Source organism: Cherax quadricarinatus, chromosome 12, assembly GCF_038502225.1.
Source record: "Cherax quadricarinatus isolate ZL_2023a chromosome 12, ASM3850222v1, whole genome shotgun sequence".
Lineage (NCBI taxonomy): Eukaryota > Metazoa > Arthropoda > Malacostraca > Decapoda > Parastacidae > Cherax > Cherax quadricarinatus.
Genome location: NC_091303.1, coordinates 44,343,586 through 44,357,416, shown reverse-complemented (window position 1 = coordinate 44,357,416; position 13,831 = coordinate 44,343,586). Strand labels below are relative to the sequence as shown.

Below are 13,831 nucleotides of genomic sequence, written 5' to 3'. Positions count from 1 at the left end.
ACCCTTAAAGATTTGAGGTGGTCAGTCCCTCAGTCTGGAGAAGAGCAGTGTTCCATAGTCTGAAACAATATGGAGTTGAAGTGACAGGATGGAGCCTTATATAGCGACAGGAGGTGAGACGTAGGTCACTAGTAGAAGTAAGAACGCAGATGTTGGGAGGTCAGGTCCCTCTCAAATCCAGCCGTTCTCACTAGTAGAGGTTGTTGAAGTTGATTGCAGGTCTGTACCAAGATACCCTTGTGAGAACGGCTGGATTTGAGAGGGACCTGACCTCCCAACATCTGCGTTCTTACTTCTACTAGTGACCTACGTCTCACCTCCTGTCGCTATATAAGGCTCCATCCTGTCACTTCAACTCCATATTGTTTCAGACTATGGAACACTGCTCTTCTCCAGACTGAGGGACTGACCACCTCAAATCTTTAAGGGTGATGGACTGATTACATCGTTTTCAAGTCTCTTCTGCTTCTATCAACTTTTCTGTACTCGACTGAAGAAGCCTACTGTGTAGGCGAAACGTTTCGAAATAAAGATACCTAACTGTTGCATATGTGTCTTACCTAACAATCTGTCGGTATTTTATACCATTTTAATGTTCAAATAGTGGAATTTAGTTTTATCATGGAGAAGTTCTTGCCACCTAATACAACTCCTCTCCTCCAGCCCATGGACCAGCAGGTCATTTCAAACTTCAAAAAACTGTACACCAAAGCAGTGTTTCAAAAGTGCTTTGAAGTAACCTCAGACACTGAATTGACCCTAACAGAGTTCTAGAAAGATCACTTCAATATCCTCACTTGCATAAACCTTATAGGTAAGGCTTGGGAAGGAGTGACTTGCATAACTTCGAATTCTGCTTGGAGAAAATTGTGGCCAGAATGTGTACAAGAGAGGGATTTTGAAGGGTTTGGGGGTTGACCCTAAGGAGCCTATGCCAGTTGTGGAATCTATTGTGGCATTAGGGAACTCCCTGGGGTTGGAGGTGAGTGGCAAGGATGTGGAAGAGTTGGTGGAGGATCACAGGGAAGAGCTAACCACTGAAGAGCTGCAAGAGCTTCATCTGCAACAGCAAGAGATCACAGCTCAGGAAATTGCTGCAGAGGACGAGGAAGAGAGATGGAGAAAGATGCCTTCTTCCAAGATTAAGGACATTTGTGCAAAGTGGACTGAAGTGCAAACATTTATGGATGAACTTCACCCTAACAAAGCTGTTGCAGGCCATATTGGAAACATGTACAATGACACTGTTATGTCCCACTTCAGACAAATCTTAAAGAAACGCCAGAAACAGAGCTCTCTGGGCAGATATTTTGTGCAACAGGGGTCCAGTGACTCTCAAATTGTTCCCAGTGTCTTTAAAAAACAAAGAAGGGAAGTAACCCAAGATCAGGACTTCATACCTGAAGTCCTAATGGAAGGAGATTCTCCTTCAAAACAATAGTGTACACCTTCCTCCTATCCCCTCCTCCTGTCTTCCATCCACCCAGAAGTCTTCAGTAAAGGTAAGTGTAATGTTGTTATTATTTTTTATATGTATGTACTTGAATTTTCATTGTTTTCAGTGTGTAAATCTTTATTTAATTTGAAAAAAATTATTTTATTTTAATATTTTTGGGTGTCTGGAACGGATTAATTTTATTTCCATTATTTCTTATGGGGAAAATGGTTTCGCCATTCAGCAATTTCGACATTCGACAGACTCTCTGGAACGGATTAATCACGAAACTCGGGGGTCCACTGTACTAGCATCCTGCCAAGTGAGTGTAAAACGCAAGCCAGTAATTGTTTTACATGATGGTAGGAATACTGGTGTCTTTTTTGTCTCATTAAACATGCAAGTTTTCAGGTACATCTTGCTATTTCTACTTACATTTAGGTCACAATACACATGCATGTACAAGCATATACAGTGGCCCCTTGGGTAACGGCATTAATCCGTTCCAGAGAGCTTGCCTATAACCAATTTTGCCGTTAGCCGAATTAATTCTTCCCATGAGAAATAATGGAAATCCAATTAATCTGTTTCAGACAACCAAAAGTATTAACAAAAAATATTTTTTTTAAAGATTAACTATAGATAGAACATACAGAAAACAATAGCAAATAAATATAAACCACTAATAAAATGGATAAATGAACATTTAACATCACACTTACTTTTTTCTGGCTCTTGTTGGTGTATGGAAGACAGGTAGGAGGCGAAAGGGAGACGAGTTTATTATGCTTCAATATGACGCTAATATCATCTCTACGGATTATTTATCTATCACAATTCATCTAATATGACATAATAAACAATATTAATAACACAGAAACATGATATATACTCTAGAACGAATAAAATATGTCATAATGTATGTGAAGAGTAAGAGATGGTGGTGCTGTTCTTGGGTTTGTAAGGGCCACTGAGAGAAGCCGTACATAGTGGTGGTGGAGGTGGAGGCAGAACCCACCAGTACTATTCACACTTAAACAATGTATGTAATTTATAAATAAGAAATATTTACATTTTAATTTATAAATAAGAAATATTTACATTTTAATTTATAAATAATAAGTTCATTTAGGTATACACAAATACAATTACGCACATGCATGAGTGTGTTAGATAGGAGTGAATGGAGACGAATGGTATTTGGGACCTGACGAGCTGTTGAAGTGTGAGCAGGGTAATATTTAGTGATTCAGGGAATTCAGGGAAACCGGTTATTTTTATATAGCCGGACTTGAGTCCTGGAAATGGGAAGTACAATGCCTGCACTTTACAGGAGGGGTTTGGGATATTGGCAGTTTGGAGGGATATGTTATGTATTTTTATACATATATGCTTCTGAGCACCTCTGCAAAAACAGTGATTATGTGTGAGTGAGGTGAAAGTGTTGAATGATGATGAAAGTATTTTCTTTTTGGGGATTTTCTTTCTTTTTTGGATCACCCTGCCTCGGTGGGAGACGGCCGACTTGTTGAAAAAAAAAAAAAAAAAAACATCATACATAGCAGCATATGTGTAAAGTACCTAGGATAACCCAAAAAAATCAGAGTAACTAACATATTTCCATTGGAGTCCTTTTATATTTACACTTATATTTACTTTTATATTTACACTTACCTTGGAGGAAATGTTAGTTCAATTAGTTTCATGGAGGAGATGCTGGCAGAGGTTTAGGGTGGTATGAGATAGCAGGCCAGCATATGTTCATTGGCCCGATACACGTTCAACAACACTGGAGTTACTTTCATGTCGTTTTTCTATCGCTTACTCGCTTAACTTACTTGCTACACTGTTAATTCTACACTTTATCACTGACTGGCACTATAGCCTTTATTGATACCTGCTGCTTTAGTATTGTACATATCGTAGAATCAGTGCAGAAGGCACATTCTTCCCTCTCTCTTCCTCCTCCCCTTTGGTACTGTGCTACGAATTTTTTCTTGAATTTTATTGTGCTTCTTTCTTTCTTTACCACAGGGCTGACACTAGAAGCTTTCTTTGGGCCCATGGTGGCTTATTTAGCAGTTACAAGCACTAAAAACAATGGAATATAAAATATATTGCATGTACGCATGGAATCGTCCTCCCTGGCTTATAAACAATGGCACGCTGACTTTACATGGGCTCAGACTGCACGGACATGTTCGGGATGAATGTCCTTAACCAAGTTCTTGGGCATTAGCTGAGCCAATATACAGTGTATATACAGTGGACCCCGAGGGTTCACTGTATACACACACCCTTCAGGGTTTTCTTCTGTTTTCCTTACTAGATCTTGTTCTTGTTTATTTCCAGTTATCTCCATGGGGAAGTGGAACAGAATTCTTCCTCCGTAAGCCACGCGTGTTGTAAGAGGCGACTAAAATGCCGGAAGCAAGGGGCTAGTAACCCTTTCTCCTGTACAAATTACTAAATTTAAAAAGAAAAACTTTCATTTTGGGCCACACTACCTTCATAGGATACAGCCGGTTTGTTGAAAGAAAGAAAGAAAGAAAGAAAGAATAATAATAATAATAATAATCAATAATAAAATATTAATAATCACTCTGGGGAGCTTTAGATGTTATACGTATTTTGTATAGGTTTGGTAGCTGACATCTAAAGCACTCCAGAGCGATTATTACAATTTTTATTACATTATTATTACTACAATCCCTGTGTCTCTCATGGCAATTTAATAAGTGATTAAACTCAGTGAACAAGGTATGTGGATGGTAATAATGATACATGTAATATGTAATAATAATAATACTAATAACAACAATCACCCGAGAGTGGTTTAAATGTCAGCTACCAGTCTCAGCGTCAAGTACAGTGGACCCTCAGTTAACGATATTAATCCGTTCCGGAGAGCTTGTCCTTAACCAATTTTATCGTTATCCAAATTAATTTTCCCCATAAGAAATAATGGAAATCCAATTACGTAATCCGTTTCAGACATCTAAAAGTATTAAAATAATTTTTTTACATTAAATATACATTTCCCTACACAGAAAACAATGATACATGAAGAATAAAACAATAATCAATAATAACATCACACTTACCTTTATTGAAGACAAGGTGATGTATGGAAGACGGGAGGAGGGGATAGGATGGAGGAGTTTACAATTGTTTGGAAGGGGAATCCCACTCCATAAAGACTTCAGGTACCAAGTCCTTATCCTGGGTTACTTCCTTCCCTTGTTTTTTAACCCTTTCAGGGTTGGTGCCGTACTAGTATGGCTTGCAAGCCAGGGTTATTGACGTACTAGTACGCATAAATTCCAGCGCCTTCAAACCTAGCAACAGAAAGCTGGTAGGCCTACATATGAAAGAATGGGTCTATGTGGTCAGTGTGCACAGTATAAAAAAAATCCTGCAGCACACAGTGCATGAGAAAAAAAAAACTCCGACCATGTTTTTGGTTTAAAACAGTGACTTTGCAATGTATTTTTGTATGCTATTTATGGTTGTATTCTAGTTTTCCTGGGCTCATTTTATAGAATGGAAGACATTTTATGAAAATTGAGATGACTTTGATTGGTTTCATAATGAAAAGTATCTTGAAGTTGAGCTCAAAGTAGCATAAATGTTTGATTTTTGCCAAAGTTCAAAAGTAAACAAATCATGCCATGCGTCCAATACACATCAACTGGTGAGTCTAATATTCTTTCACAAGTGCGCTGATATTATTTATACCTTTTCTACACTAAAAATTCAAAGTGGAAAGCAAAAGAAATGTAACAGAGGCCTGGGGACGTGACTAATGAACATGTTGTATTATCATTAATAATAAACAAATTGAAAGGGATTTCCCAGCAAACATAAAACTGAATGTTTTAATTTTGGGTGGTGACACTTTTGAAGTGTCAGTAAGGGGTGATTCCTCTATTAGCGACAAAATCTTTTACTGGTGGGGTCTTAGGTCCCTATCTCCATTCTTAAGTGAAAAGAGGCTATATATTACTAAATGTATATGGAGAAACTTTCATTTTTTCTTTTGAGCCACCCCGCCTCGGTGGGATATGGCTGGTGCATTGAAAGAAGATTTTTATCAGTAACTATTTTATGAGCAATAATTTCAATGCCAGGAATGTCTGTCTTGTTTATTCTGGACCCTATTTGGAAATTGGCATCTTTTGAAATTTGTGTGAAATTGGCAAAATTGCCAAATTCTGACCACTTTATTGTATAGTTGAAATCAGTAAGTGGGTGGTTTCTTGTACTCATTTGATAGAAAAAAATGGAGTTCTAGCGAAATAGTTATGATTTTTGTCGACTGGTACATTGGAATTGGCCGAAAATAGGGCTCAAAGTGGGCGAAATCATCGAGACCACTAAATTTGCGAGAACATAATTCTGTAAGTTTTCCATCAAATTTCATACTTCTGGTGTCATTATGATCGGGAGAAGATTCTCTATCATTTCACATTTTTTTTTTCGAAAAATTTCCGACCCTGAGAACAAGTTTAGGAGAGGGCCTGCCGACCCTGAAAGGGTTAATGCCACTAGGACCAGCTTGAAAGCCAATGAACCCCTGTCGCTCAAAAAAGTTTTCCAGAGAGGTCTGTTTCTGGTGTATGTTAGGAATTGTATTGGGAGACACAAGATAGTTCATCAATATGACACTAATATCAGCTCTAAAGCTTATTTATCTAGCACAATTCACCTAATATGACATAATAAACAATATTAATAACATAGAAACATGACATATACTCTAGAATGAATAAAATATGTCATTAAGTATGTCAAGACCTAGGTAGTTGGTTGGTAAACAGCAACCGCCCAGGGAGGTACTACCGTCCTGCCAAGTGAGTGTACAATGAAAACCTGTAATTGTTTTACATGATGGTAGGATTGCTGGTGTCTTTTGTCTGTCTCATAAACATGCAAGATTTCAGGTATGTCTTGCTACTTCTACTTGCACTTAGGTCACACTACACATACATGTACAAGCATATATATACACACCCCTCTGGGTATTCTTCTATTTTCTTTCTAGTTCTTGTTCTTGTTTATTTCCTCTTATCTCCATGGGGAAGTGGAACAGAATTCTTCCTCCGTAAGCCATGCGTGTTGTAAGAGGCGACTAAAATGCCGGGAGCATGGGGCTAGTAACCCCTTCTCCAGTATAAATTACTAAATTTGAAAGAGAAACTTTCGTTTTTCTTTTTGGGCCACCCTGCCTTGGTGGGATATGGCCGGTGTGTTGAAAGAAGAAAGAAGTATGTCAAGAGTGTTGCTGTGTTGTTGTTGTTGAGTGTATCAGGGCCACTGAGAGCATGAGCCGTACATAGTGGTGGAGGGAGGCGGCAGCAGAGGCAGTAGAGACGGCACTGTCAGTCACCCTACATAACTCCAACAACATTGGAGGAGTTGGGTTTGTGCTGGCCTTTTTCTACAGTTAATGCTACACTTTATCGCTGGCTGCCGCTATAGCCTTTATAGACTCCTGCTGCTTTAGTATCGTACATATTGCAGAATCACTGTAAAAGGCACATTCTCCCCTCTCTCTCATCCCTTTACCAAAGGGCTGGCTGGCACTCGATGCTTTCTTTGGGCCCATGGTGGCTTATTTAGCAGTTACAAGCACTAAAATCAATGGAATATTAAAAAATGTATCAAATGTACGCGTGGAATTGTCCACAGTGGCTTGTAAACAATGGCACACTGGCCACACTGGAGTGGCCGGGCAGCTCAAGCCATGCGGACATGTTCTGGAAGAATGTCCTTAACTGAGGTTTTTATCGTTAACCAACCCAATATTTTGACGCAAAAATGTACCGCTATCCAATATTATCGCTATCTGATGGCATCGTTAATTGAGGGTCTACTGTATCTCAGTCGCCTTCCTACAGCCACTAAGTACACTAGCTTTCACTGTCTCCAAGACTACATTTTTTTTTTTTTTTTTTCAACAAGTCGGCCGTCTCCCACCGAGGCAGGGTGACCCAAGAAAGAAAGAAAATCCCCAAAAAGAAAATACTTTCATCATCATTCAACACTTTCACCACACTCGCACATTATCACTGTTTTTGCAGAGGTGCTCAGAATACAACAGTCTAGAAGCATACACATATAAAGATACACAACATATCCCTCCAAACTGCCAATATCCCAAACCCCTCCTTTAAAGTGCAGGCATTGTACTTCCCATTTCCAGGACTCAAGTCCGACTATATGAAAATAACCGGTTTCCCTGAATCCCTTCACTAAATATTACCCTGCTCACACTCCAACAGATCGTCAGGTCCCAAGTACCATTCGTCTCCATTCACTCCTATCTAACACGCTCACGCACGCTTGCTGGAAGTCTTGCAAGACTACATATTTGTACAAATTTGCACTTTATGTGCATCCCATAGTACAAGATGTGAGCAAAAAGGAAGATCTTGACTTCACCTGAAGGAAGAGCTAAGAAACAAAGGAAGGCTCTTGATCTTGAGATCAAAATGAAGATTATAAACAAGTATGAAGCTGGTTAGAAAGTACAAAAGATAGCCGATGACTTGAAGCTGGCGCATTCTACCATTTCCACTATCTTGAAAGATAAAGATAGAGTGAATGAGGCAGTGAAAGCATTGACAGGATTTCAAGCCATAATAACTAGGCAGCGGAAAGGCGTCGTTCATGAAATGGAGAAATTACTGGCAATCTGGTTTGATGATCAGATACAAACAAGAATTTCGATGAGCCTTTTCATTATTCAAGCCAAGGCACACAGTATCTACTTATCATATTTATTCCAGAATAATATTAGCAGTTTGGAGGGATATGTTGTGTATCTTTATACGTATATGCTTCTAAACTGTTGTGTTCTGAGCACCTCCGCAAAAACAGTGATTATGTGTGAGTGAGGTGAAAGTGTTGAATGATGATGAAAGTATTTTCTTTTTGGGGATTTTCTTTCTTTTTGGGTCACCCTGCCTCGGTGGGAGACGGCCCACTTGTTGAAAAAAAAAATATTAGGTATAACATAAATTAATATTATAAATTATAATAATAATAATAATAATAATAATAATAATAATAATAATAATAATAATAATAATAATAAAATAATAATAAATGCTATTTTTGCATTTTTTCTTCTGACAAAAAGTGATCTAGGAGTGTTTCCCCTGATGTAAACACCAAATATTATTCATTTCAGCGTCTTTATTACAGTTCTAGGGTATATATCGTGTTTCTGATATTAATTTGGAATAAACGTAATAGATAGATAACCATTATTACTAATACAGTGGACCCCCGCTTAACGATCACCTCCAAATGCGATCAATTATGTAAGTGTATTTATGTACGTGCGTTTGTACGTGTATGTTTGGGGGTCTGAAATGGACTAATCTACTTCACAATATTCCTTATGGGAAAAAATTCGGTCAGTACTGGCACCTGAACATACTACTGGAATGAAAAAAGTTCGTTAACCGGGGGTCCACTGTATTAGCATATTTACACATATTATTAGCGCCACGCCTAACATCCGACACCCATGAAGACTCACCAGATACTGAATGCTACTGCTCGCCTCTCTGTCTCTCATTTAGCTGCTTCCACTTCGTTACAATGTTAGATGGTGAATTTAATTTATTTTTTTGTAAGCTTAACTCGTATGTGTATTTTACTTTTTAATGGTTTTCTGTAATACGTAAGTTTTTTTTTTTTTCAACAAGTTGGCTGTCTTCCCCCGAGGCAGGGTGACCCTAAAAGAAAGAAAATCCCCAAAAAGAAAATAATTTTGTCATCATTCAATGCTTTCACCTCACTCGTACATAATCACTGTCTTTGCAGAGGTGCTCAGATATGACAGTTTAGAAGTCCCTCCAAAAGGTCACTATCCCAGACACCTCCTTTAAAGTGCAGGCATTGTATTTCCCATTTCCAGGACTCAAGAGTTTTGCAAATTAAAATAAAGTTATCAAGTTGGAGTTTCATTTTTGTTTTATTTTTTCTAATCTTCTTCTTTCAACACACCGGCCGTATCCCACCGAGGCGGGTTGGCCCAAAAGGAATATATATACAGGAGAAGGGGTTACTAGCTCCTTGCTCCCGGCATTTTAGTCGCCTCTTACAACACGCATGGCTTACGGAGGAAGAATTCTGTTCCACTTCCCCATGGAGGATTTTTTCTAATTTTTTTTTTTTTTTTTCAACAAGTTGGTCGTCTCCCACCGAGGCAGGGTGACCCAAAAAAGAAAGAAAATCCCCAAAAAGAAAATACTTTCATCATCATTCAACACTTTCACCACACTCACACATTATCACTGCTTTTGCAGAGGTGCTCAGAATACAACAGTTCAGAAGCATATACATGTAAGTATAAAGATACACAACATATCCCTCCAAACTGCCAATATCCCAAACCCCTCCTTTAAAGTGCAGGCATTGTACTTCCCATTTCCAGGACTCAAGTCCGACTATAAGAAAATAACCGGTTTCCCTGAATCCCTTCACTAAATATTACCCTGCTCACACTCCAACAGATCGTCAGGTCCCAAGTATCATTCGTCTCCATTCACTCCTATCTAACACGCTCATGCACACTTGCTGGAAGTCCAAGCCCCTTGCCCACAAAACCTCCTTTACCCCCTCTTTCCAACCCTTTCGAGGACGACCCCTACCCCTCTTTCCTTCCCCTATAGATTTATATGCTTTCCATGTCATTCTACTTTGATCCATTCTCTCTAAATGACCAAACCACCTCAACAACCCCTCTTCTGCCCTCTGACTAATGCTTTTATTAACTCCACACCTTCTCCTAATTTCCACACTCCGAATTTTCTGCATAATATTTACACCACACATTGCCCTTAGACAGGACATCTCCACTGCCTCCAACCGTCTCCTCGCTGCTGCATTTACCACCCAAGCTTCACATCCATATAAGAGTGTTGGTACTACTATACTTTCATACATTCCCTTCTTTGCCTCCATAGATAACGTTTTTTGACTCCACATATACCTCAACGCACCACTCACCTTTTTTCCCTCATCAATTCTATGATTAACCTCATCCTTCATAAATCCATCCGCCGACACGTCAACTCCCAAGTTTCTGAAAACATTTACTTCTTCCATACTCCTCCTCCCCAATTTGATATCCAATTTTTCTTTATCTAAATCATTTGATACCCTCATCACCTTACTCTTTTCTATGTTCACTTTCAACTTTCTACCTTTACACACATTCTCAAACTCATCCACTAACCTTTGCAATTTTTCTTTAGAATCTCCCATAAGCACAGTATCATCAGCAAAAAGTAACTGTGTCAATTCCCATTTTGAATTTGATTCCCCATAATTTAATCCCACCCCTCTCCCGAACACCCTAGCATTTACTTCTTTTACAACCCCATCTATAAATATATTAAACAACCATGGTGACATTACACATCCCTGTCTAAGACCTACTTTTACCGGGAAGTATTCTCCCTCTCTTCTACACACCCTAACCTGAGCCTCACTATCCTCATAAAAGCTCTTTACAGCATTTAGTAACTTACCACCTATTCCATAAACTTGGAACATCTGCCACATTGCTCCTCTATCCACTCTATCATATGCCTTTTCTAAATCCATAAATGCAATAAAAACTTCCCTACCTTTATCTAAATACTGTTCACATATATGCTTCAATGTAAACACTTGATCTACACATCCCCTACCCACTCTGAAGCCTCCTTGCTCATCCGCAATTCTACATTCTGTCTTACCTCTAATTCTTTCAATTATAACTCTACCGTATACTTTTCCTGGTATACTCAGTAAACTTATTCCTCTATAATTTTTACAATCTCTTTTGTCCCCTTTCCCTTTATATAAAGGGACTATACATGCTCTCCGCCAATCCCTAGGTACCTTCCCCTCTTTCATACATTTATTAAACAAAAGTACCAACCACTCCAACACTATATTCCCCCCTGCTTTTAACATTTCTGTCATGATCCCATCAGTTCCAGCTGCTTTACCCCCTTTCATTCTACGTAATGCCTCACGTACCTCCACCACACTTACATTCTGCTCTTCTTCACTCCTAAAAGATGGTATACCTCCCTGGCCAGTGCATGAAATTACCGCCTCCCTTTCTTCCTCATCATTTAAAAGTTCCTCAAAATATTCTCGCCATCTACCTAATACCTCCCTCTCCCCATCTACTAACTCCGCTACTCTGTTTTTAACGGACAAATCCATACTTTCCCTAGGCTTTCTTAACTTGTTTAACTCACTCCAAAATTTTTTCTTATTTTCATTAAAATTTCTTGACAGTGCCTCTCCCACTCTTTCGTCTGCTCTCCTTTTGCACTCTCTCACCACTCTCTTCACCTTTCTTTTTCTAATATATGTATTTTCTAATATATGTATTAATTCACCATTTGGTATCATTACAAAGTGGGTAGAGCTACAGTAGAGGGAGAAGGAGCAGTGCGTCAGTAACTCATGATTCCCTATGACGCTTCACCCCACTATAAAATACTGTACAGCTCTCCCTCCACATTCGTGAGGGTTAGGGGATCAAGAACCTTGCGAATGTTGAAAAATCTCGAATGTTTGGTGCATAAATATATTGTAGGAAAATATAATAATAGCATTTACTTAGCCAAACAATACTCCTTCCTTAACCTATTGAACCATGAACAATCATAAAACACAGGATAACATCGTAAAATATTGTACTAGTGCCAGCCCTTTGGTAAAGAAGGTGAGAAAGACTATAGAATTCATGAAAGAACTTGTAGCAGAGTATCAAAGTGGAGGAGGAAGAGAGAGGGGAGAATGTGCCTTCTTCAGTGATTCTATGATATGTATGATACTAAAGCAGCAGGAGTTGATAAAGGCTATAGCGCCAGCCAGCAATAAAGTGTAGCAAGTAAGTTAAGCAATTAATCGATAGAAAAAGGACAGCACGAACCTAACTCCTCCAGTGTTGTTGGAGTTATATAGGGCAACTGACAACAGTGCTGTCTCTGTTGCCGCCTTCATCACCACTACGTAAAGCTTATGCTCTTAGTGGCCCTTATACACCCAACAACAACAACACAGCAACACTCATGACATACTTAATATATTTTATTCATTCTAGAGTATATGTCATGTTTCTATGTTATTAATATTGTTTATTATATCATATTAGATGAATTGTGACAGATAAATAAGCTGGAGAGGTGATATTAGTGTCATAATGAAGGACTATCTTATCCTATCTCCAAGCAAACTCTGCCACTGCCACAATTCCTAACATATGTAATGACGTATTCTAAATATGATTAAGCGGCTGGGAATTCATGAATGTTCGAAGCCCGTGAAAGTGGAAAACACGAATGTTGAGGGAGACCTGTATAATTATACTATTACTATCAAATGTTATCTACCTATCATATTTACTTCAGAATAATATTAAGTATAACATAAATAACATAGAAGCATGGTAAAGATGCCCAAATTAATAAAAACTCACATTATATAGAGAGGTATTGAAGGGTGGAAGGCGGAGAGGGATTAAAAAAAAAAGTGACGAGGAAAATGTTACGTGCTTGAAGGGTAACTATAGAAGATCACTCTTATCCTACGCAAAGACTGAAAAAAAGTGCGATTTTCTCGAAAAAAAATATATCCCAAGTAATCAGCTATGCATGTGTTTCATAAAATATCTCAGAAGTAAGTCATTGACCTATTTCATGTTGTATTATCATTAATAATAAACAGATTGAAAGGAATTTTCCAGCAAACATAAATCTGAATGTTTTAATTTTGGGTGGTGACACTTTTGAAGTGTCAGTAAGGGGTAATTCCTCTATTAGTGACGAAATCATTTACTGATGGGGTCTTAGGCCCCTATCTCCATTGTTAAGTGAGGAGAGGCTATATATTACTAAATGTAAATGGAGAAACTTTCGTTTTTCCTTTTGGGCCACCCCGCCTCGGTAGAATGTGGCTGGTGCATTGAAAGAAGAAGATTTTTATCAGTAACTATTTTATGAACAATAATTTTCTATACATTTTCCTAAAATATTCTGGCAGTTCTTGGTCAGTCTATCCCCAGTATTACAATCCCTTTTTATCCTACACACACCCATACCTGAATCTTCCCCGCGCACACCCATACCCGTATCTTCCATGAATTAAGTCTTCAACAGTTAAGTAACAACTTCAACTTAACTGGCTAATGCTATCACCCTTGCTAGGTAAAAATGAACCTCATCCCTTGCATACATATCAAAATTTGTCATAAAATCATGTACTTTTCTTGTTTATTCTGCTTGTCTTCCTTTATGAAAGACAAGGTGAATCATAGAACTGATGAGGGGAAAAAAAAAAGCGAGTGGTGCACTGAGGAGCCTGTGGAGACAAAGA

General features: G+C 38.5%; 1 protein-coding gene across 4 annotated transcripts in view; it reads right to left on the bottom strand.

Moving 5' to 3' along the window:
- LOC128686671 (unconventional myosin-IXb) overlaps positions 1-13,831 on the bottom strand; it is an 857,686-nt gene that overhangs the window by 442,121 nt on the left and 401,734 nt on the right. The window lies entirely within an intron of this gene.